The 25,000-nt window shown below is 40.9% G+C and overlaps 1 protein-coding gene across 5 annotated transcripts in view; it reads left to right on the forward strand.

Annotated features, from left to right (window-relative positions):
* Window positions 1–25,000, forward strand: part of LOC128698893 (glutamate-gated chloride channel) — a 412,436-nt gene that overhangs the window by 212,408 nt on the left and 175,028 nt on the right. For all 5 annotated transcript variants that reach the window (XM_070096884.1, XM_070096886.1, XM_070096883.1 and 2 more), the window contains exon 3: window positions 4,522–4,565. The gene's annotated coding sequence lies outside the window, so the exon portion shown is untranslated. The remainder of the gene's footprint in view (window positions 1–4,521; window positions 4,566–25,000) is intronic.

Genomic DNA, 25,000 nt, shown 5'->3' on the forward strand with positions numbered 1-25,000 from the left:
CAGAATCGACTCGGAACAGGATACTGTGGGAGAAAGCACGATTAAGGGACATGCCGGAATACAGGAAGGTGTATCTCGACCGCGACAGAACACAAGACGAAAGGCGGAAACTGAGAGAGATGATACAAAGGCGAAAGGAGGAAAGAGAGGGGATGGAGAAGAAAGACAGGAGATCCCAGACACAGGAAGAAGATCAAATACAACCTCCCTCACAGCTTCCTATAGAAGCCTCCCAACCAGGTCAACCCCAGTGCAGCCAAACACTCTAAACCAAAACACCCATGTCATATCCAATGCCCCCACCCACTACATTACAAACTCCACCCCCACAGCAACCACCCATAGTTCCTTATCAGGTCTCCCACTTCCCCAACCCCAATACACCTCCCAGACCACAGTCTTAGAAAAGAAGTTGAAGGTATGGTATACAAATGCAGATGGAATAACAAATAAGTATGAGGAGTGGCATGAAAGAATCAAGGAGACATCCCCAGACATAATAGCACTCACAGAAACAAAACTCACCAGAATAATAACAGATTCAATCTTTCCACCCGGATATCAAATCCTCAGGAAAGACAGAGGGAGGAGAGGGGGAGGAGGAGTTGCACTGCTCATTAAAAGCCAGTGGGGTTTTGAGAAAATGGAAGGAATGGATGGCACGGGTGAAAGGGACTACTTAGTAGGAACAATCCAGTCTGAGGGACATAAGGTGATAATTGCAGTAATGTACAACCCACCACAGAACTGCAGGAGACCAAGAGAAGAATACGATGAGAGCAACAGAGCCATGGTCGACACACTAGCCGAGGTGGCCAGGAGAGCACATGTGGGGGGAGCAAAGTTACTAGTTATGGGTGATTTCAATCACAAGGAGATTGACTGGGAAAACCTGGAGCCCCATGGGGGTTCCGAAACATGGAGAGCCAAGATGATGGATGTAGTACTGGAAAACCTCATGCATCAACATGTTAGAGACACTACCAGAGAGAGAGGAGAAGATGAACCAGCAAGACTGGACCTTGTATTCACCTTGAGTAGTTCAGACATCGAGGATATCTTGTATGAAAGGCCCCTGGGAGCTAGTGATCATGTGGTTCTGTGCTTCGACTACATAGTTGAGCTCCAAGTGGAGAGAGTAGCAGGAATAGGGTGGGAAAAACCAAACTACAAAAGGGGGAACTACTCAGGCATGAGGAACTTCCTTCAAAACATTCAGTGGGAGAGGGAACTGACAGGAAAACCAGTACAAGAAATGATGGACTATGTGGCAACAAAATGCAAGGAGGCAGAGGAGAGGTTTGTTCCCAAGGGAAACAGAAATAATGGGAAGAACAGAACGAGTCCTTGGTTCACCCAAAGGTGTAGGGAGGCAAAAACTAGGTGTACTAGAGAATGGAAAAGGTACAGAAGACAGAGAACTCAGGAAAATAAAGAGATTAGCCGAAGAGCCAGAAATGAATATGCACAGATAAGAAGGGAGGCTCAGCGACAATATGAAAATGACATAGCATCGAAAGTCAAGACTGACCCGAAGCTGTTGTACAGCCACATCAGGAGGAAAACAACAGTCAAGGACCAGGTAATCAGACTGAGGAAGGGTGATGGGGAATTCACAAGAAACGACCGAGAGGTATGTCAGGAGCTCAACACGAGATTTAAAGAAGTATTTACAGTGGAAACCAGTAGGACTCCAGGAAATCAGAACAGGGGGGTACACCAGCAAGTGCTGGATGAGGTACATATAACCAAGGAGGAAGTGAAGAAGCTGCTATGCGAACTTGACACCTCAAAGGCGGTGGGACCAGACAACATCTCTCCGTGGGTCCTTAAAGAGGGAGCAGAGATATTGTGTGTGCCATTAACAAAGATCTTCAACACATCATTTGAAACTGGGCAACTCCCTGAGGTATGGAAGATGGCAAATGTAGTCCCAATTTTTAAAAAGGGAGACAGACATGAGGCACTAAACTACAGACCTGTATCACTAACGTGTATAGTATGCAAGGTCATGGAGAAGATCATCAGGAGGAGAGTGGTGGAGCACCTGGAAAGAAACAAGTGTATAATTGACAACCAGCATGGTTTCAGGGAAGGAAAATCCTGTGTCACAAACCTACTAGAGTTTTATGACAAGGTGACAGAAGTAAGACAAGAGAGAGAGGGGTGGATCGACTGCATTTTTTTGGACTGCAAAAAGGCCTTCGACACAGTTCCTCACAAGAGGTTACTGAAAAAGCTAGAAGATCAGGCACACATAACAGGAAAGGCACTGCAATGGATCAGAGAATACCTGACAGGGAGGCAACAACGAGTCATGGTACGTGACGAGGTGTCAGAGTGGGCGCTTGTGACAAGCGGGGTTCCACAGGGGTCAGTCCTAGGACCTGTGCTGTTCTTGGTATATGTGAACGACATAACGGAAGGGATAGACTCAGAAGTGTCCTTGTTTGCAGATGATGTGAAGTTAATGAGAAGAATCAAATCGGATGAGGATCAGGCAGGACTACAAAGAGACCTGGACAGGCTACAAGCCTGGTCCAGAAACTGGCTCCTTGAGTTTAACCCTGCCAAATGCAAAGTCATGAAGATTGGGGAAGGGCAAAGAAGACCGCAGACACAATATAGTTTAGATGGCCAAAGACTGCAAACCTCACTCAAGGAAAAAGATCTGGGGGTGAGTATAACACCGAGCATATCTCCTGAGGCGCACATAAATCAGATAACTGCTGCAGCATACGGGCGCCTGGCAAACCTACGGATAGCGTTCCGATACCTCAATAAGGAGTCGTTCAAGACACTGTATACCATTTACGTCAGGCCCATACTGGAGTATGCAGCACCAGTTTGGAATCCACACCTAGTCAAGCACGTCAAGAAATTAGAGAAAGTGCAAAGGTTTGCAACAAGACTAGTCCCAGAGCTACGGGGATTGTCGTACGAAGAAAGGTTGAGGGAAATCGGCCTGACGACACTGGAGGCCAGGAGGGTCAGGGGAGACATGATAACGACATATAAAATACTGCGCAGAATAGACACGGTGGACAAAGACAGGATGTTCCAGAGATGGGACACATACACAAGAGGTCACAATTGGAAGTTGAAGACTCAGATGAATCAAAGGGATGTTAGGAAGTATTTCTTCAGTCATAGAGTAGTCAAGTCGTGGAATAGTCTAGAAAGTGAAGTAGTGGAGGCGGGAACCATACATAGTTTTAAGGCGAGGTATGATAAAGCTCATGGAGCAGGGAGAGAGAGGACCTAGTAGCAATCAGTGAAGAGGCGGGGCCAGGAGCTATGACTCGACCCCTGCAACCACAAATAGGTGAGTACAAATAGGTGAGTACACACACACACACACACACACACACACACACACACACACACACACACACACACACACACACACACACACACACACACACACACACACACACACACACCTGACGACACTGGAGGCCAGGAGGGTCAGGGGAGACATGATAACGACATATAAAATACTGCGCGGAATAGACGAGGTGGACAAAGACGGGATGTTCCAGAGATGGGACATAGACACAAGAGGTCACAATTGGAGGTTGGAGACTTAGATGAATCAAAGGGATGTTAGGAAGTATTTCTTCAGTCATAGAGTAGTCAGGCCATGGAATAGCCTAGAAAGTGATGTGGTGGAGGCAGGAACCATACATAGTTTTAAGGCGAGGTATGATAAAGCTCATGGAGCAGGGAGAGAGAGGACCTAGTAGCAATCAGCGAAGAGGCGGGGCCAGGAGCTGCAACCACAAATAGGTGAGTACAAATAGGTGAGTACACACACACACACACACACACACACACACACACACACACACATACATACACACACACACACACACACACACACACACACACACACACACACACACACACACACACACACACACACACACACACACACACACACACACACAAACACACACACACAAGCACTCCTTCACTCAATGTGTCTTTAAAACAATGCCTTTGTTTCTTGAACTGACAGTGCCATAAGACATAGTGAACTGTGCTGGCAGCTCCCCACCTCACCTCACATCTCAGTTCTCTCTGGATACGTTCCAATCTCCTCATATCACATATTAGTACATATTAAGCTACTCATAAGTGTTCCATATACTAGCTAGCTTCTTAAGTGGGATTAAATCCGGGATACTAAACTCTTTTTACGCCCTGTTTACCATTAGTTAAGAATATTTAATACCTAAAATAAAGCTTATGGTAAATTTTCGGTGTATATACCATGAGAGATTTACACCTTTCAGTATATATACCTCTTACGAACACTTCGTAAGACTTATAATTCTGTGTAAGAATTTACGTATGAGAGTTATGTTTTTCTAACTGATTTCTTTCTAAGCATTTGTTTGACAAAGCAAAAATTACTCTCTATATTCTCTTTCTTTAATGCTAGTTAGGCTAAGTCATCGACTTAGTTATAATAATAACTATAGCGACTAACTAATCTATATGTGTGTATATTTTCAGGCGAACATCAGGAAAATTGCTAAACTAACCTACCTTATAAAATCGTGAGTAATAAACAGTTTTCTTGACAAAACAAGAATTTTACTCCGACATTCATAAATCAAAACATTGTCTGTGTCTCTACCTAATTACACGAACCTTTGGTCTATCGAACCCTCTATGTACGAAGTGCTTTGTATGTTGAGGTCTACCTTGTTTATGGAGCGCCTCCTTGTCTGAAAGACGCTCTAACAATCTACTGTTCTCCTTATCTAACAGATTATTTATTATTATCAGAGTTCTACGTGTCTCTTAGGATAGCATTCACGCCCGTCCCATCCTCTCAAACACTTACTATAGACAAATGGACACTCATTACATCTTCTGTTTCACTGATGTATCCTCAGGGACTCCCCTAACACGTCCAAACAGGCGATCATCATAGCCTAAAAACTACCATATCATTTAGGGATCTCACCATGTTCTTGCCCCAAGTCCTTAACATGTTCTCTTGACTCACCTGTACTCAAGGCAGAGTTCACGAACTCGGTAATTGGGTGCACACAATTTACTTACCTGGCTAAGACTTCCAGAAATATTTTTCCTGTTTTTTTTTTCCTTTGAGTGAGTCTTGTTAAGGTGGCCCTTGATGCTTGGGTTGTATGAGGCAGGGAGCAGGCAGGAAGGCAGGGAGGAAGGCAGGGAGCAAGCAGGAAGGCAGGGAGGAGAAGGCAATGAAGCAGGGAGCAGGCGGGAGTCCAGGGGGAAAAGAAGGAGAGAGGGATGCAGGGAGAAGGCAGGCTGGGAACGGGCAGGGAGGAGGAGGAGGGAGTAGAGAGGAGAGAGTGAGAGCAATGCAATAGCGAACGAAGGAGTAAGAGAAGTAAAGAAAAGAGAGATGCAGAAGGAAGTGAAATGAGGACAGAATTAAAGAGAGAAGAGAAAGAAGAAGTGGGAGAGTAAACCTGATAAATAAAAGGACAAATAACAAAGCATGTGAAATAAGGGAACAAAAGATAGAAGAGAGATATGAGAAAGACGGGAGATTTAAAAAATGAGATAAACACAATGGAAAGAAAATAGAGGCACAGGAGAGAGGTAATGATGGAAGATAAATTAAAGACAATCTCACCGTCATTATTTTTGTGGCTTGTATCAATAAAATAAATATTAGGATTATATATATATATATATATATATATATATATATATATATATATATATATATATATATATATATATATATATATATATATATATATATATATAAATATATATATATATATATATATATATATATATATATATATATATAAAATATATATATATATATATATATATATATATATATATATATATATATATATATATATATATATATATATATATATATATATATAGGGAGGTACCACCTCTAGAACTATTGTAGGGACCCTCATCCTCAGAGAAAAGAATAAACTTGCTTCAGGGAAAACTCAAGATTCTCCCTGAAGCTGTATGAGAATTTTCTCCTACCACCCCCTATATTATATATATATATTTTATTTAAAGACAAAATACATTGACAAAACATTCACAAAAATACGATACAAAGCAAAACAACATAGGTAACTCAGCGCTACATATATATATATATATATATATATATATATATATATATATATGCATGTGCATATATATATATATATATATATATATATATATATATATATATATGCAAAACAACCACTCTGAAAGAATAGAGAAATTCCAAGCGCTTTCGTGACTACTCACAATATCAAGGAACTATGAAAGTAAAGCATCCAAGGAAGGTATATAAGGGGTCTGGCCAACACCTCACTATCAGATCCTACAACGGTTAAACACCTGAGGCGCGCCGGCCCAACTGGACAGGTCCTTTGCACAACTCACCAACAAACTATTCTACCCAAGAAAATTTAAAAATTATTATTTGTCCAGTGTATTATTAAATTCTTCCCAAATTCTATTAATTATAAATGGATCTAATTTATATAAACCAAAGGAAATATTCATATTATTGTCAAAACTGCTTTTTATGAAACAAGATTCAATTATATTCCTGTCGACCATGGACTTGCTTGATACTACTTTCTCAACTTTTTGAAAATCAATTGGATGGTTAAAATCTCTTACATGAATAAATAGAGCATTGGAATCTTGTCCAGTTCTAATGCTATATTTATGTTGTTTTAATCTTAGTTCGAGATTTTTACCAGTTTGACCGTAATAAACTTTATCGCAAATTTTACAAGGAATCTTATAGACACATCCGTCAGCATTTTGGGGGGAATTCTTTATCAAAAGTTTTTTTACTGTATCAAGATTTTTGAATACAACTTTAATATTAAAAGTCTTAAGAAGAGAAGGCATATCAACCAAGTTTTCATGGTAAGGGAGAACCAACATATTTTTAGTTGAATAAGGCTGGTTGTCCCTTTTTGGATTGTAAAAAGTATTTCTAGCAACTTTAAAAGATTTATCAATTACATTTCTTGGGTATTTTAAATCATTACCTATTTCATAAATTTTGGATATTTCCTCATCTATGAACTCAGGACTACAAATTCGTAAAGCTCTCAAAAACATTGATGAGAAAACAGACAGTTTGACTCTATCTTGATGCGAGGAATAATTGTGGACATAGGAACAGTTATTTGTAGGTTTTCTGTAAATTTTAAATTTGAATTCATTATTACCCTTAATAATTAAAACATCTAGAAAAGGCAATGAGTTATTTTCTTCAAACTCAATAAGATAAGAACGTTGGTTTTCCTGCGCAAGCTGGTTGGTAGGCTGATAGAGTGGCTTCCTCTACAAGGCACTTCTGTCCGTAACTCACGTACGTAACTGGCATAGCAGTTGTGTCCTCTCCCACATTCTTACTATCCCTCGTCGTCTCCATTCCCGAGTGCTCTATCCTTAGCACAAGGTTCTGTCCTTAACACAGAAGTACGTCCCTTCCATCCCATGCATTCTGCTCCTCCTCCCACCTAAGAACACTCCACCGGGATTAGTTTTCTCCCACTTCCCGTGAACTTTTTCAACTTCGTTCTTAAGTTTTTGTTATGCTATCTCTGAGCCTCACTTCGTCAGGGTAGTAGTACAAGGTCTTGTGTTCCTGCTGTGACTCTCATTTGCCCAGGATGGCAGCAGAAGCTGTGGTCTGCTCTTGTATTCCTGCTGTGACACTCACTTGCCCAGGATATTCCTGCTGTGACTCTCACTTGCCCAGGATGGCAGCAGACGCTGTGTTTCTGCTCTTGTCTTCCTGCTGTGACTCTCACTTGCCCAGGATGGCAGCAGACGCTGTGGTCTGCTCTTGTCTTCCTGCTGTGACTCTCACTTGCCCAGGATGGCAGCAGACGCTGTGTTTCTGCTCTTGTCTTCCTGCTGTGACTCTCACTTGCCCAGGATGGCAGCAGACGCTGTGTTTCTGCTCTTGTCTTCCTGCTGTGACTCTCACTTGCCCAGGATGGCAGCAGACGCTGTGTTTCTGCTCTTGTCTTCCTGCTGTGACTCTCACTTGCCCAGGATGGCAGCAGACGCTGTGTTTCTGCTCTTGTCTTCCTGCTGTGACTCTCACTTGCCCAGGATGGCAGCAGACGCTGTGTTTCTGCTCTTGTCTTCCTGCTGTGACTCTCACTTGCCCAGGATGGCAGCAGACGCTGTGTTTCTGCTCTTGTCTTCCTGCTGTGACTCTCACTTGCCCAGGATGGCAGCAGACGCTGTGTTTCTGCTCTTGTCTTCCTGCTGTGACTCTCACTTGCCCAGGATGGCAGCAGACGCTGTGTTTCTGCTCTTGTCTTCCTGCTGTGACTCTCACTTGCCCAGGATGGCAGCAGACGCTGTGTTTCTGCTCTTGTCTTCCTGCTGTGACTCTCACTTGCCCAGGATGGCAGCAGACGCTGTGTTTCTGCTCTTGTCTTCCTGCTGTGACTCTCACTTGCCCAGGATGGCAGCAGACGCTGTGTTTCTGCTCTTGTCTTCCTGCTGTGACTCTCACTTGCCCAGGATGGCAGCAGACGCTGTGTTTCTGCTCTTGTCTTCCTGCTGTGACTCTCACTTGCCCAGGATGGCAGCAGACGCTGTGTTTCTGCTCTTGTCTTCCTGCTGTGACTCTCACTTGCCCAGGATGGCAGCAGACGCTGTGTTTCTGCTCTTGTCTTCCTGCTGTGACTCTCACTTGCCCAGGATGGCAGCAGACGCTGTGTTTCTGCTCTTGTCTTCCTGCTGTGACTCTCACTTGCCCAGGATGGCAGCAGACGCTGTGTTTCTGCTCTTGTCTTCCTGCTGTGACTCTCACTTGCCCAGGATGGCAGCAGACGCTGTGTTTCTGCTCTTGTCTTCCTGCTGTGACTCTCACTTGCCCAGGATGGCAGCAGACGCTGTGTTTCTGCTCTTGTCTTCCTGCTGTGACTCTCACTTGCCCAGGATGGCAGCAGACGCTGTGTTTCTGCTCTTGTCTTCCTGCTGTGACTCTCACTTGCCCAGGATGGCAGCAGACGCTGTGTTTCTGCTCTTGTCTTCCTGCTGTGACTCTCACTTGCCCAGGATGGCAGCAGACGCTGTGTTTCTGCTCTTGTCTTCCTGCTGTGACTCTCACTTGCCCAGGATGGCAGCAGACGCTGTGTTTCTGCTCTTGTCTTCCTGCTGTGACTCTCACTTGCCCAGGATGGCAGCAGACGCTGTGTTTCTGCTCTTGTCTTCCTGCTGTGACTCTCACTTGCCCAGGATGGCAGCAGACGCTGTGTTTCTGCTCTTGTCTTCCTGCTGTGACTCTCACTTGCCCAGGATGGCAGCAGACGCTGTGTTTCTGCTCTTGTCTTCCTGCTGTGACTCTCACTTGCCCAGGATGGCAGCAGACGCTGTGTTTCTGCTCTTGTCTTCCTGCTGTGACTCTCACTTGCCCAGGATGGCAGCAGACGCTGTGTTTCTGCTCTTGTCTTCCTGCTGTGACTCTCACTTGCCCAGGATGGCAGCAGACGCTGTGTTTCTGCTCTTGTCTTCCTGCTGTGACTCTCACTTGCCCAGGATGGCAGCAGACGCTGTGTTTCTGCTCTTGTCTTCCTGCTGTGACTCTCACTTGCCCAGGATGGCAGCAGACGCTGTGTTTCTGCTCTTGTCTTCCTGCTGTGACTCTCACTTGCCCAGGATGGCAGCAGACGCTGTGTTTCTGCTCTTGTCTTCCTGCTGTGACTCTCACTTGCCCAGGATGGCAGCAGACGCTGTGTTTCTGCTCTTGTCTTCCTGCTGTGACTCTCACTTGCCCAGGATGGCAGCAGACGCTGTGTTTCTGCTCTTGTCTTCCTGCTGTGACTCTCACTTGCCCAGGATGGCAGCAGACGCTGTGTTTCTGCTCTTGTCTTCCTGCTGTGACTCTCACTTGCCCAGGATGGCAGCAGACGCTGTGTTTCTGCTCTTGTCTTCCTGCTGTGACTCTCACTTGCCCAGGATGGCAGCAGACGCTGTGTTTCTGCTCTTGTCTTCCTGCTGTGACTCTCACTTGCCCAGGATGGCAGCAGACGCTGTGTTTCTGCTCTTGTCTTCCTGCTGTGACTCTCACTTGCCCAGGATGGCAGCAGACGCTGTGTTTCTGCTCTTGTCTTCCTGCTGTGACTCTCACTTGCCCAGGATGGCAGCAGACGCTGTGTTTCTGCTCTTGTCTTCCTGCTGTGACTCTCACTTGCCCAGGATGGCAGCAGACGCTGTGTTTCTGCTCTTGTCTTCCTGCTGTGACTCTCACTTGCCCAGGATGGCAGCAGACGCTGTGTTTCTGCTCTTGTCTTCCTGCTGTGACTCTCACTTGCCCAGGATGGCAGCAGACGCTGTGTTTCTGCTCTTGTCTTCCTGCTGTGACTCTCACTTGCCCAGGATGGCAGCAGACGCTGTGTTTCTGCTCTTGTCTTCCTGCTGTGACTCTCACTTGCCCAGGATGGCAGCAGACGCTGTGTTTCTGCTCTTGTCTTCCTGCTGTGACTCTCACTTGCCCAGGATGGCAGCAGACGCTGTGTTTCTGCTCTTGTCTTCCTGCTGTGACTCTCACTTGCCCAGGATGGCAGCAGACGCTGTGTTTCTGCTCTTGTCTTCCTGCTGTGACTCTCACTTGCCCAGGATGGCAGCAGACGCTGTGTTTCTGCTCTTCTCTTCCTGCTGTGACTCTCACTTGCCCAGGATGGCAGCAGACGCTGTGTTTCTGCTCTTGTCTTCCTGCTGTGACTCTCACTTGCCCAGGATGGCAGCAGACGCTGTGTTTCTGCTCTTGTCTTCCTGCTGTGACTCTCACTTGCCCAGGATGGCAGCAGACGCTGTGTTTCTGCTCTTGTCTTCCTGCTGTGACTCTCACTTGCCCAGGATGGCAGCAGACGCTGTGTTTCTGCTCTTGTCTTCCTGCTGTGACTCTCACTTGCCCAGGATGGCAGCAGACGCTGTGTTTCTGCTCTTGTCTTCCTGCTGTGACTCTCACTTGCCCAGGATGGCAGCAGACGCTGTGTTTCTGCTCTTGTCTTCCTGCTGTGACTCTCACTTGCCCAGGATGGCAGCAGACGCTGTGTTTCTGCTCTTGTTTCCCCGCTGACAGCCGAGAGATAAGAGGGAGAAAAAAATAATGAGAGTAGAAAAAATTAATTATTCGGTATAAAAATGAAGTGTTGTTGTTATAGTCCGGAGTGTTGTTGTTATAGTCCAGAGTGTTGTTGTTATAGTCCGGAGTGTTGTTGTTATAGTCCAGAGTGTTGTTGTTATAGTCCAGAGTGTTGTTGTTATAGTCCGGAGTGTTGTTGTTATAGTCCAGAGTGTTGTTGTTATAGTCCAGAGTGTTGTTGTTATAGTCCAGAGTGTTGTTGTTATAGTCCAGAGTGTTGTTGTTATAGTCCAGAGTGTTGTTGTTATAGTCCAGAGTGTTGTTGTTATAGTCCAGAGTGTTGTTGTTATAGTCCAGAGTGTTGTTGTTATAGTCCAGAGTGTTGTTGTTATAGTCCAGAGTGTTGTTGTTATAGTCCAGAGTGTTGTTGTTATAGTCCAGAGTGTTGTTGTTATAGTCCAGAGTGTTGTTGTTATAGTCCAGAGTGTTGTTGTTATAGTCCAGAGTGTTGTTGTTATAGTCCGGAGTGTTGTTGTTATAGTCCAGAGTGTTGTTGTTATAGTCCAGAGTGTTGTTGTTATAGTCCAGAGTGTTGTTGTTATAGTCCAGAGTGTTGTTGTTATAGTCCAGAGTGTTGTTGTTATAGTCCAGAGTGTTGTTGTTATAGTCCAGAGTGTTGTTGTTATAGTCCAGAGTGTTGTTGTTATAGTCCAGAGTGTTGTTGTTATAGTCCAGAGTGTTGTTGTTATAGTCCAGAGTGTTGTTGTTATAGTCCAGAGTGTTGTTGTTATAGTCCAGAGTGTTGTTGTTATAGTCCAGAGTGTTGTTGTTATAGTCCAGAGTGTTGTTGTTATAGTCCAGAGTGTTGTTGTTATAGTCCAGAGTGTTGTTGTTATAGTCCAGAGTGTTGTTGTTATAGTCCAGAGTGTTGTTGTTATAGTCCAGAGTGTTGTTGTTATAGTCCAGAGTGTTGTTGTTATAGTCCAGAGTGTTGTTGTTATAGTCCAGAGTGTTGTTGTTATAGTCCAGAGTGTTGTTGTTATAGTCCAGAGTGTTGTTGTTATAGTCCAGAGTGTTGTTGTTATAGTCCAGAGTGTTGTTGTTATAGTCCAGAGTGTTGTTGTTATAGTCCAGAGTGTTGTTGTTATAGTCCAGAGTGTTGTTGTTATAGTCCAGAGTGTTGTTGTTATAGTCCACAGTGTTGTTGTTATAGTCCAGAGTGTTGTTGTTATAGTTCAGAGTGTTGTTGTTATAGTTCAGAGTGTTGTTGTTATAGTCCAGAGTGTTGTTGTTATAGTCCAGAGTGTTGTTGTTATAGTCCAGAGTGTTGTTGTTATAGTCCAGAGTGTTGTTGTTATAGTCCAGAGTGTTGTTGTTATAGTCCAGAGTGTTGTTGTTATAGTCCAGAGTGTTGTTGTTATAGTCCAGAGTGTTGTTGTTATAGTCCAGAGTGTTGTTGTTATAGTCCAGAGTGTTGTTGTTATAGTCCAGAGTGTTGTTGTTATAGTCCAGAGTGTTGTTGTTATAGTCCAGAGTGTTGTTGTTATAGTCCAGAGTGTTGTTGTTATAGTCCAGAGTGTTGTTGTTATAGTCCAGAGTGTTGTTGTTATAGAGTGTTGTTGTTATAGTCCAGAGTGTTGTTGTTATAGTCCAGAGTGTTGTTGTTATAGTCCAGAGTGTTGTTGTTATAGTCCAGAGTGTTGTTGTTATAGTCCAGAGTGTTGTTGTTATAGTCCAGAGTGTTGTTGTTATAGTCCAGAGTGTTGTTGTTATAGTCCAGAGTGTTGTTGTTATAGTCCAGAGTGTTGTTGTTATAGTCCAGAGTGTTGTTGTTATAGAGTGTTGTTGTTATAGTCCAGAGTGTTGTTGTTATAGAGTGTTGTTGTTATAGTCCAGAGTGTTGTTGTTATAGTCCAGAGTGTTGTTGTTATAGTCCAGAGTGTTGTTATAGTCCAGAGTGTTGTTGTTATAGTCCAGAGTGTTGTTGTTATAGTCCAGAGTGTTGTTGTTATAGTCCAGAGTGTTGTTGTTATAGTCCAGAGTGTTGTTGTTATAGTCCAGAGTGTTGTTGTTATAGTCCAGAGTGTTGTTGTTATAGTCCAGAGTGTTGTTGTTATAGTCCAGAGTGTTGTTGTTATAGTCCAGAGTGTTGTTGTTATAGTCCAGAGTGTTGTTGTTATAGTCCAGAGTGTTGTTGTTATAGTCCAGAGTGTTGTTGTTATAGTCCAGAGTGTTGTTGTTATAGTCCAGAGTGTTGTTGTTATAGTCCGGAGTGTTGTTGTTATAGAGTGTTGTTGTTATAGTCCAGAGTGTTGTTGTTATAGTCCAGAGTGTTGTTGTTATAGTCCAGAGTGTTGTTGTTATAGTCCAGAGTGTTGTTGTTATAGAGTGTTGTTGTTATAGTCCAGAGTGTTGTTGTTATAGTCCAGAGTGTTGTTGTTATAGTCCAGAGTGTTGTTGTTATAGTCCGGAGTGTTGTTGTTATAGTCCAGAGTGTTGTTGTTATAGTCCGGAGTGTTGTTGTTATAGTCCGGAGTGTTGTTGTTATAGTCCAGAGTGTTGTTGTTATAGTCCAGAGTGTTGTTGTTATAGTCCAGAGTGTTGTTGTTATAGTCCGGAGTGTTGTTGTTATAGTCCAGAGTGTTGTTGTTATAGTCCGGAGTGTTGTTGTTATAGTCCAGAGTGTTGTTGTTATAGTCCGGAGTGTTGTTGTTATAGTCCGGAGTGTTGTTGTTATAGTCCAGAGTGTTGTTGTTATAGTCCGGAGTGTTGTTGTTATAGTCCAGAGTGTTGTTGTTATAGTCCAGAGTGTTGTTGTTATAGTCCAGAGTGTTGTTGTTATAGTCCAGAGTGTTGTTGTTATAGTCCAGAGTGTTGTTGTTATAGTCCAGAGTGTTGTTGTTATAGTCCAGAGTGTTGTTGTTATAGTCCAGAGTGTTGTTGTTATAGTCCAGAGTGTTGTTGTTATAGTCCAGAGTGTTGTTGTTATAGTCCAGAGTGTTGTTGTTATAGTCCAGAGTGTTGTTGTTATAGAGTGTTGTTGTTATAGTCCAGAGTGTTGTTGTTATAGTCCGGAGTGTTGTTGTTATAGTCCGGAGTGTTGTTGTTATAGTCCAGAGTGTTGTTGTTATAGTCCGGAGTGTTGTTGTTATAGTCCAGAGTGTTGTTGTTATAGTCCAGAGTGTTGTTGTTATAGTCCAGAGTGTTGTTGTTATAGTCCAGAGTGTTGTTGTTATAGAGTGTTGTTGTTATAGTCCGGAGTGTTGTTGTTATAGAGTGTTGTTGTTATAGTCCGGAGTGTTGTTGTTATAGAGTGTTGTTGTTATAGTCCAGAGTGTTGTTGTTATAGTCCAGAGTGTTGTTGTTATAGAGTGTTGTTGTTATAGTCCAGAGTGTTGTTGTTATAGTCCAGAGTGTTGTTGTTATAGTCCAGAGTGTTGTTGTTATAGTCCAGAGTGTTGCTATTATAGTCCAGAGTGTTGTTGTTATAGTCCAGAGTGTTGTTGTTATAGTCCAGAGTGTTGTAGTTATAGAGTGTTGTTGTTATAGTCCAGAGTGTTGTTGTTATAGTCCAGAGTGTTGTTGTTATAGTCCGGAGTGTTGTTGTTATAGTCCAGAGTGTTGTTGTTATAGTCCAGAGTGTTGTTGTTATAGTCCAGAGTGTTGTTGTTATAGTCCAGAGTGTTGTTGTTATAGTCCAGAGTGTTGTTGTTATAGTCCAGAGTGTTGTTGTTATAGTCCGGAGTGTTGTTGTTATAGTCCAGAGTGTTGTTGTTATAGTCCAGAGTGTTGTTGTTATAGTCCAGAGTGTTGTTGTTATAGTCCAGAGTGTTGTTGTTATAGTCCAGAGTGTTGTTGTTATAGTCCAGAGTGTTGTTGTTATAGTCCAGAGTGTTGTTGTTATAGTCCAGAGTGTTGTTGTTATAGTCCAGAGTGTTGTTGTTATAGTCCAGAGTGTTGTTGTTATAGTCCAGAGTGTTGTTGTTATAGTCCAGAGTGTTGTTGTTATAGTCCAGAGTGTTGTTGTTATAGTCCAGAGTGTTGTTGTTATAGTCCAGAGTGTTGTTGTTATAGTCCAGAGTGTTGTTGTTATAGTCCAGAGTGTTGTTGTTATAGTCCAGAGTGTTGTTGTTATAGTCCCAGAGTGTTGTTGTTATAGTCCGGAGTGTTGTTGTTATAGTCCAGAGTGTTGTTGTTATAGTCCAGAGTGTTGTTGTTATAGTCCAGAGTGTTGTTGTTATAGTCCAGAATGTTGTTGTTATAGTCCAGAGTGTTGTTGTTATAGTCCAGAGTGTTGTTGTTATAGTCCGGAGTGTTGTTGTTATAGAGTGTTGTTGTTATAGTCCAGAGGGTTGTTGTTATAGTCCAGAGTGTTGTTGTTATAGTCCAGAGTGTTGTTAATAGTCCAGAGTGTTGTTGTTATAGTCCAGAGTGTTGTTGTTATAGTCCAGAGTGTTGTTGTTATAGTCCAGAGTGTTGTTGTTATAGTCCAGAGTGTTGATGTTATAGTCCAGAGTGTCCAGAGTGTTGTTGTTATAGAGTGTTGTTGTTATAGTCCAGAGTGTTGTTGTTATAGTCCAGAGTGTTGTTGTTATAGTCCAGAGTGTTGTTGTTATAGTCCAGAGTGTTGTTGTTATAGTCCAGAGTGTTGTTGTTATAGTCCAGAGTGTTGTTGTTATAGTCCAGAGTGTTGTTGTTATAGTCCAGAGTGTTGTTGTTATAGTCCAGAGTGTTGTTGTTATAGTCCAGAGTGTTGTTGTTATAGTCCAGAGTGTTGTTGTTATAGTCCAGAGTGTTGTTGTTATAGTCCAGAGTGTTGTTGTTATAGTCCAGAGTGTTGTTGTTATAGTCCAGAGTGTTGTTGTTATAGTCCAGAGTGTTGTTGTTATAGTCCAGAGTGTTGTTGTTATAGTCCAGAGTGTTGTTGTTATAGTCCAGAGTGTTGTTGTTATAGTCCAGAGTGTTGTTGTTATAGTCCAGAGTGTTGTTGTTATAGTCCAGAGTGTTGTTGTTATAGTCCAGAGTGTTGTTGTTATAGTCCAGAGTGTTGTTGTTATAGTCCAGAGTGTTGTTGTTATAGTCCAGAGTGTTGTTGTTATAGTCCAGAGTGTTGTTGTTATAGTCCAGAGTGTTGTTGTTATAGTCCAGAGTGTTGTTGTTATAGTCCAGAGTGTTGTTGTTATAGTCCAGAGTGTTGTTGTTATAGTCCAGAGTGTTGTTGTTATAGTCCAGAGTGTTGTTGTTATAGTCCAGAGTGTTGTTGTTATAGTCCAGAGTGTTGTTGTTATAGTCCAGAGTGTTGTTGTTATAGTCTAGAGTGTTGTTGATATAGTCCAGTGTTGTTGTTATAGAGTGTTGTTGTTATAGTCCACAGTGTTGTTGTTATAGCCCAGAGTGTTGTTGTTATAGTCCAGAGTGTTGTTGTTATAGTCCAGAGTGTTGTTGTTATAGTCCAGAGTGTTGTTGTTATAGTCCACAGTGTTGTTGTTATAGTCCAGAGTGTTGTTGTTATAGTCCAGAGTGTTGTTGTTATAGTCCAGAGTGTTGTTGTTATAGTCCAGAGTGTTGTTGTTATAGTCCAGAGTGTTGTTGTTATAGTCCAGAGTGTTGTTGTTATAGTCCAGAGTGTTGTTGTTATAGTCCAGAGTGTTGTTGTTATAGTCCAGAGTGTTGTTGTTATAGAGTGTTGTTGTTATAGTCCAGAGTGTTGTTGTTATAGTCCAGAGTGTTGTTGTTATAGTCCAGAGTGTTGTTGTTATAGTCCAGAGTGTTGTTGTTATAGTCCAGAGTGTTGTTGTTATAGTCCAGAGTGTTGTTGTTATAGTCCAGAGTGTTGTTGTTATAGTCCAGAGTGTTGTTGTTATAGTCCAGAGTGTTGTTGTTATAGTCCAGAGTGTTGTTGTTATAGTCCAGAGTGTTGTTGTTATAGTCCAGAGTGTTGTTGTTATAGTCCAGAGTGTTGTTGTTATAGTCCGGAGTGTTGTTGTTATAGTCCAGAGTGTTGTTGTTATAGTCCAGAGTGTTGTTGTTATAGTCCAGAGTGTTGTTGTTATAGTCCGGAGTGTTGTTGTTATAGTCCAGAGTGTAGTTGTTATAGTCCGGAGTGTTGTTGTTATAGTCCAGAGTGTTGTTGTTATAGTCCGGAGTGTTGTTGTTATAGTCCGGAGTGTTGTTGTTATAGTCCAGAGTGTTGTTGTTATAGTCCAGAGTGTTGTTGTTATAGTCCAGAGTGTTGTTGTTATAGTCCAGAGTGTTGTTGTTATAGTCCAGAGTGTTGTTGTTATAGTCCAGAGTGTTGTTGTTATAGTCCAGAGTGTTGTTGTTATAGTCCAGAGTGTTGTTGTTATAGTCCAGAGTGTTGTTGTTATAGTCCAGAGTGTTGTTGTTATAGTCCACAGTGTTGTTGTTATAGTCCAGAGTGTTGTTGTTATAGCCTAGAGTGTTGTTGTTATAGTCCAGAGTGTTGTTGTTATAGTCCAGAGTGTTGTTGTTATAGTCCAGAGTGTTGTTGTTATAGTCCAGAGTGTTGTTGTTATAGTCCAGAGTGTTGTTGTTATAGTCCAGAGTGTTGTTTTTATAGTCCAGAGTGTTGTTGTTATAGCCCAGAGTGTTGTTGTTATAGTCCACAGTGTTGTTGTTATAGTCCAGAGTGTTGTTGTTATAGTCCAGAGTGTTGTTGTTATAGTCTAGAGTGTTGTTGTTATAGTCCAGAGTGTTGTTGTTATAGTCCAGAGTGTTGTTGTTATAGTCCAGAGTGTTGTTGTTATAGTCCAGAGTGTTGTTTTTATAGTCCAAAGTGTTGTTGTTATAGTCCAGAGTGTTGTTGTTATAGTCCAGAGTGTTGTTGTTATAGTCCAGAGTGTTGTTGTTATAGTCCAGAGTGTTGTTGTTATAGTCAAGAGTGTTGTTGTTATAGTCCAGAGTGTTATTGTTATAGTCCAGAGTGTTGTTGTTATAGTCCAGAGTGTTGTTGTTATAGTCCAGAGTGTTGTTGTTATAGTCCAGAGTGTTGTTGTTATAGTCCAGAGTGTTGTTGTTATAGTCCAGAGTGTTATTGTTAAAGTCCAGAGTGTTGTTGTTATAGTCCAGAGTGTTGTTGTTATAGTCCAGAGTGTTGTTGTTATAGTCCAGAGTGTTGTTGTTATAGTCCAGAGTGTTGTTGTTATAGTCCAGAGTGTTGTTGTTATAGTCCAGAGTGTTGTTGTTATAGTCCAGAGTGTTGTTGTTATAGTCCAGAGTGTTGTTGTTATAATCCACAGTGTTGTTGTTATAGTCCAGAGTGTTGTTGTTATAGTCCAGAGTGTTGTTGTTATAGTCCAGAGTGTTGTTGTTATAGTCCAGAGTGTTGTTGTTATAGTCCAGAGTGTTGTTGTTATAGTCCAGAGTGTTGTTGTTATAGTCCAGAGTGTTGTTGTTAAAGTCCAGAGTGTTGTTGTTATAGTCCAGAGTGTTGTTGTTATAGTCCAGAGTGTTGTTGTTATAGTCCAGAGTGTTGTTGTTATAGTCCAGAGTGTTGTTGTTATAGTCCAGAGTGTTGTTGTTATAGTCCAGAGTGTTGTTGTTATAGTCCAGAGTGTTGTTGTTATAGTCCAGAGTGTTGTTGTTATAGTCCAGAGTGATGTTGTTATAATCCACAGTGTTGTTGTTATAGTCCAGAGTGTTGTTGTTATAGTCCACAGTGTTGTTGTTATAGTCCAGAGTGTTGTTGTTAATAGTCCAGTGTTGTTGTTATAGTCCAGAGTGTTGTTGTTATAGTCCAGAGTGTTGTTGTTATAGTCCAGAGTGTTGTTGTTATAGTCCAGAGTGTTGTTGTTATAGTCCAGAGTGTTGTTGTTACAGTTCAGAGTGTTGTTGTTATAGTCCAGAGTGTTGTTGTTATAGTCCAGAGTGTTGTTAATAGTCCAGAGTGTTGTTGTTATAGTCCAGAGTGTTGTTGTTATAGTCCAGAGTGTTGTTGTTATAGTCTAGAGTGTTGTTGTTATAGTCCAGAGTGTTGTTGTTATAGTCCAGAGTGTTGTTAATAGTCCAGAGTGTTGTTGTTATAGTCCAGAGTGTTGCTGTTATAGTCCAGAGTGTTGTTGTTATAGTCCAGAGTGTTGTTGTTATAGTCCAGAGTGTTGTTGTTATAGTCCAGAGTGTTGTTGTTATAGTCCACAGTGTTGTTGTTATAGTCCACAGTGTTGTTGTTATAGTCCACAGTGTTGTTGTTATAGTCCAGAGTGTTGTTGTTATAGTCCGGAGTGTTGTTGTTATAGTCCAGAGTGTTGTTAATAGTCCAGAGTGTTGTTGTTATAGTCCAGAGTGTTGTTGTTATAGTCCAGAGTGTTGTTGTTATAGTCCAGAGTGTTGATGTTATAGTCCAGAGTGTTGTTGTTATAGTCCAGAGTGTTGTTGTTATAGTCCAGAGTGTTGCTGTTATAGTCCACAGTGATGTTGTTATAGTCCACAGTGTTGTTGTTATAGTCCAGAGTGTTGTTGCTATAGTCCAGAGTGTTGTTGTTATAGTCCAGAGTGTTGTTGTTATAGTCCACAGTGTTGTTGTTATAGTCCAGAGTGTTGTTGTTATAGTCCAGAGTGTTGTTGTTATAGTCCAGAGTGTTGTTGTTATAGTCCAGAGTGTTGTTGTTATAGTCCAGAGTGTTGTTAATAGTCCAGAGTGTTGTTGTTATAGTCCAGAGTGTTGTTGTTATAGTCCAGAGTGTTGTTAATAGTCCAGAGTGTTGTTGTTATAGTCCAGAGTGTTGTTGTTATAGTCCAGAGTGTTTTTAATAGTCCAGAGTGTTGTTGTTATAGTCCAGAGTGTTGTTGTTATAGTCCAGAGTGTTGTTGTTATAGTCCAGAGTGTTGTTGTTATAGTCCAGAGTGTTGTTGTTATAGTCCAGAGTGTTGTTGTTATAGTCCAGAGTGTTGTTGTTAATAGTCCAGAGTGTTGTTGTTATAGTCCACAGTGTTGTTGTTATAGTCCAGAGTGTTGTTGTTATAGTCCACAGTGTTGTTGTTATAGTCCAGAGTGTTGTTGTTATAGTCCAGAGTGTTGTTGTTATAGTCCAGAGTGTTGTTGTTTTAGTCCAGACTTTGTTGTAATAGTCCAGAGTGTTGTTGTTATAGTCCAGAGTGTTGTTGTTAATAGTCCAGAGTGTTGTTGTTATAGTCCAGAGTGTTGTTGTTATAGTCCAGAGTGTTGTTGTTAATAGTCCAGAGTGTTGTTGTTATAGTCCAAAGTGTTGTTGTTATAGTCCAGAGTGTTGTTGTTATAGTCCAGAGTGTTGTTGTTATAGTCCAGAGTGTTGTTGTTATAGTCCAGAGTGTTGTTGTTATAGTCCAGAGTGTTGTTGTTAAAGTCCAGAGTGTTGTTGTTATAGTCCAGAGTGTTGTTGTTATAGTCCAGAGTGTTGTTGTTATAGTCCAGAGTGTTGTTGTTATAGTCCAGAGTGTTGTTGTTATAGTCCAGAGTGTTGTTGTTAATAGTCCAGAGAGTTGTTGTTATAGTCCAGAGTGTTGTTGTTATAGTCCAGAGTGTTGTTGTTAATAGTCCAGAGTGTTGTTGTTATAGTCCAGAGTGTTGTTGTTAATAGTCCAGAGTGTTGTTGTTATAGTCCAGAGTGTTGGTGTTAAAGTCCAGAGTGTTGTTGTTATAGTCCAGAGAGTTGTTGTTAATAGTCCAGAGTGTTGTTGTTAATAGTCCAGAGTGTTGTTGTTAATAGTCCAGAGTGTTGTTGTTAATAGTCCAGAGTGTTGTTGTTAATAGTCAAGAGTGTTGTTGTTATAGTCCAGAGTGTTGTTGTTAATAGTCCAGAGTGTTGTTGTTAAAAGTCCAGTGTGTTGTTGTTAATAGTCCAGAGTGTTGTTGTTAATAGTCCAGAGTGTTGTTGTTATAGTCCAGAGTGTTGTTGTTAATAGTCAAGAGTGTTGTTGTTATAGTCCAGAGTGTTGTTGTTATAGTCCAGAGTGTTGTTGTTAATAGTCAAGAGTGTTGTTGTTATAGTCCAGAGTGTTGTTGTTATAGTCCAGAGTGTTGTTGTTATAGCCCAGAGTGTTGTTGTTAATAGTCCAGAGTGTTGTTGTTAATAGTCCAGAGTGTTGTTGTTATAGCCCAGAGTGTTGTTGTTATAGTCCAGAGTGTTGTTGTTAATAGTCCAGAGTGTTGTTGTTAATAGTCCAGAGTGTTGTTGTTATAGCCCAGAGTGTTGTTGTTATAGTCAAGAGTGTTGTTGTTATAGTCCAGAGTGTTGTTGTTATAGTCCAGAGTGTTGTTGTTAATAGTCCAGAGTGTTGTCGTTAATAATCAAGAGTGTTGTTGTTATAGTCCAGAGTGTTGTTGTTATAGTCCAGAGTGTTGTTGTTAATAGTCAAGAGTGTTGTTGTTATAGTCCAGAGTGTTGTTGTTAATAGTCCAGAGTGTTGTTGTTATAGTCCAGAGTGTTGTTGTTAATAGTCCAGAGTGTTGTTGTTAATAGTCCAGAGTGTTGTTGTTATAGCCCAGAGTGTTGTTGTTATAGTCCAGAGTGTTGTTGTTATAGCCCAGAGTGTTGTTGTTATAGTCTAGAGTGTCGTTGTTAATAGCCCAGAGTGTTGTTGTTATAGTCCAGAGTGTTGTTGTTACAGCCCAGGGACTCTCTGACCGCGGGTTCTATCCTGCCCGTGGTATGGTTTATAGTTCAGAGTGTTCTTGTTATAGATCACTGTTGTCATGTTTACTCCAAAAATATTCAGTATTATGTTAACTAATCTACGAACTCCGTACATACTTATAAACATACATTCTGGAGAAGGTTCGAATATACATTTTTCCAAAACTATTGTAACTAATCCTTCAACTTTGTACTTGCTTGTATATATATATATAAGCATATACCTTCCCCATACCTTCTGGTGCTGGGAATATACGTCATAACATTATTCTGGTTGAATATACTGGACTTTACGCCTCGTATTTTTGACTGTGTTCTTTGAGAGCTCTGAAAGTTGGGTCATAGCACAGACAGTTATTGAAGGACTTTAATCCGAGGAAAGGGATGATATCTCCGATCCACTGGATCCAGAGCTCTTCATTGACATCGAAATAACTCAATTGAAAGGTTTTTTTTGCATATTTTTTTTTTTGTAATCTTTTTGATAAATTTAACTTCTTGATACAACTTCCTAGTACATCTTCCTGATATATTATCTTAATATATCCACTAGCTATACCCTTTTTATCTCTCCACTTGATATATCCTTCGGATATATCTTCTTGATTACACTCCTATTCACCTGGCTTTCTGAGGATATATTGAATAGCACACATATTACACGAGATATATTATATGTCATTATCTTGGCTTTCGCATTGGGTGACCCTGACCAGGAATCTAATGAGTCTAGGAAGAGAGAGAGAGAGAGAGAGAGAGAGACAGACAGACAGAGAGAGAGAAAGAGAACGAGTGGGTTTATATATATATATATATATATATATATATATATATATATATATATATATATATATATATATATATATATATATATACTCACATACACTCACTCACATCTTATAATTTCTTTTTCTCTCTTTCAACTTTCTATCTCTCCCTCTCCCTCTCTCTCACTCTCTCTCTCTCTCTCTCTCTCTCTCTCTCTCTCTCTCTCTCTCTCTCTCTCTCTCTCTCTCTCTCTCTCTCTCTCTCTCTCTCTCTCTCTCTCTCTCTCTCTCTCTCTCTCTCTCTCTCTCGTAAAGTTCCCAGGACAGCATTTAGAGGAGATTTTAGGGGCGAGGTTCTCAACGCTCAGGAGTAGAGAAGAGGGGAAAACTTCGCTCCCAAATCTGAGTGTCATTACTGCGATTAAGAGAGTGAAAGAGTGTTTGTGTGTATACAATGATAGGCGTGTGTCTCTCTGTGTATACAATGACAGGTGTGTGTCTCTCTGTGTATACAATGACAGGTGTGTGTCTCTCTGTGTATACAATGATAGGCGTGTGTCTCTCTGTGTATACAATGACAGGTGTGTGTCTCTCTGTGTATACAATGATAGGCGTGTGTCTCTCTGTGTATACAATGATAGGCGTGTGTCTCTCTGTGTATACAATGACAGGTGTGTGTCTCTCTGTGTATACAATGATAGGCGTGTGTCTCTCTGTGTATACAATGACAGGTGTGTGTCTCTCTGTGTATACAATGATAGGCGTGTGTCTCTCTGTGTATACAATGACAGGTGTGTGTCTCTCTGTGTATACAATGATAGGCGTGTGTCTCTCTGCGTATACAATGATAGGCGTGTATCTCTCTGTATATACAATGAAAGGCGTGTGTCTGTGTGTGTATATATATATATATATATATATATATATATATATATATATATATATATATATATATATATATATATATATATATATATATATATATATATATATATATATATATATATATATATATACATACATACAGAGTGATTTGTATCTCTGTTTCTACGCCAAGCTGTAGAGCTTAAAGATTTGTGAATCTCACCCTGTGTATATACAACGAGACATTTTTATCTCTCCGTGTATATAGTACAATGAGAGGTGTGCATCTCTCTGCGTATATACACATAGAGAGGTTTGTATGTCTCACTGTATATACTCAGAGAGGTGTGAATCCTTCAGTGTACATTCACACTGAGAAGTGTATTACTGTCACTCGTTGTATATACACATAGGCAAGAGTATCTAACAAAATATATACACTGAGTGGTAGGTATCGTCCAAGATTTATATATCGATATATGTGTATTCCTCAATACATATACACCGAGATACATATGTATCTATCAGTGTATATACACAGAGAGGTGTGTATTTCTCAGGGAATATACACTAGGAGATTATTTTAATATATACATCAGGGAATATACACTAGGAGATTGTTTCAGTATATACATAAAGGAATATACCCTAAAAGATTGTTTTGGTATATACATCAGGGAATATACACTAGGAGATTGTTTTAGTATATACATCAGGGAATATACACTAGATTATTTTGATATATACATAAGGGAATATACACTAGGAGATTGCTTTAGTATATACATCAAGGAATATGCACTAAGAGATTGTTTTAGTATATATTACAGAATTTAAAGTCATGTTGACGCTGGTGTTCGGGTGAACAGCAGCCTTAATAACCATGGTGCACTCGATCGGTTTTAAACCTAACAAGCTTTAGTATCTCTCATTGTTAGGTAGATTAGCGATGCGGTTAATAGAAGATATAAAAATAAACCACTGGATTAAACCAACGTAAAACTCCATCAGGTAAATTAAATATTGAAATCTATGTCTTTTTTATTTATTAAAATGGCCGCTGGTAAAGCCATCTTCAGTGTAGAGAGGTAAAGCTGCTTTATTTTAATATTCAGCTTTACGTATGTTATTGATACTAAGTTACTGACACCTTACTGAATATTTCAGTCGTAACTAACTGTAGCGACCACTTTCAGCTCTCTCTCTCTCTCTCTCTCTCTCTCTCTCTCTCTCTCTCTCTCTCTCTCTCTCTCCCTCTCTCTCTCTCTCTTTTTGTATGTATATATATATATATATATATATATATATATATATATATATATATATATATATATATATATATATATATATATATATATATATATATGCAAGGAATTCGCAAGATCAGGCGAAATATACACAAACACTGATCTCTGGCTGAAGGAGACTCGAACCTACGAACCTTTAGTAAGGCTGATGCATGCACGGGATGAGATGAAAAGCTGTAAGCCTTCTCCCTGAAAGCTGGCTGCCTTGGATCAAAGTCTAGCGCAAGCTGGACGCTAAGGTATTGGTCCAGTGTGGGTAGATTGGTAAAGAACTGCGTACCTTGTTCCAAGGTTCGTAGGTTCGAGTCTACTTCTGCCAGAGATCAGTGT

Source organism: Cherax quadricarinatus, chromosome 55 (assembly GCF_038502225.1).
Source record: "Cherax quadricarinatus isolate ZL_2023a chromosome 55, ASM3850222v1, whole genome shotgun sequence".
Taxonomy (NCBI): Eukaryota; Metazoa; Arthropoda; class Malacostraca; order Decapoda; family Parastacidae; genus Cherax; species Cherax quadricarinatus.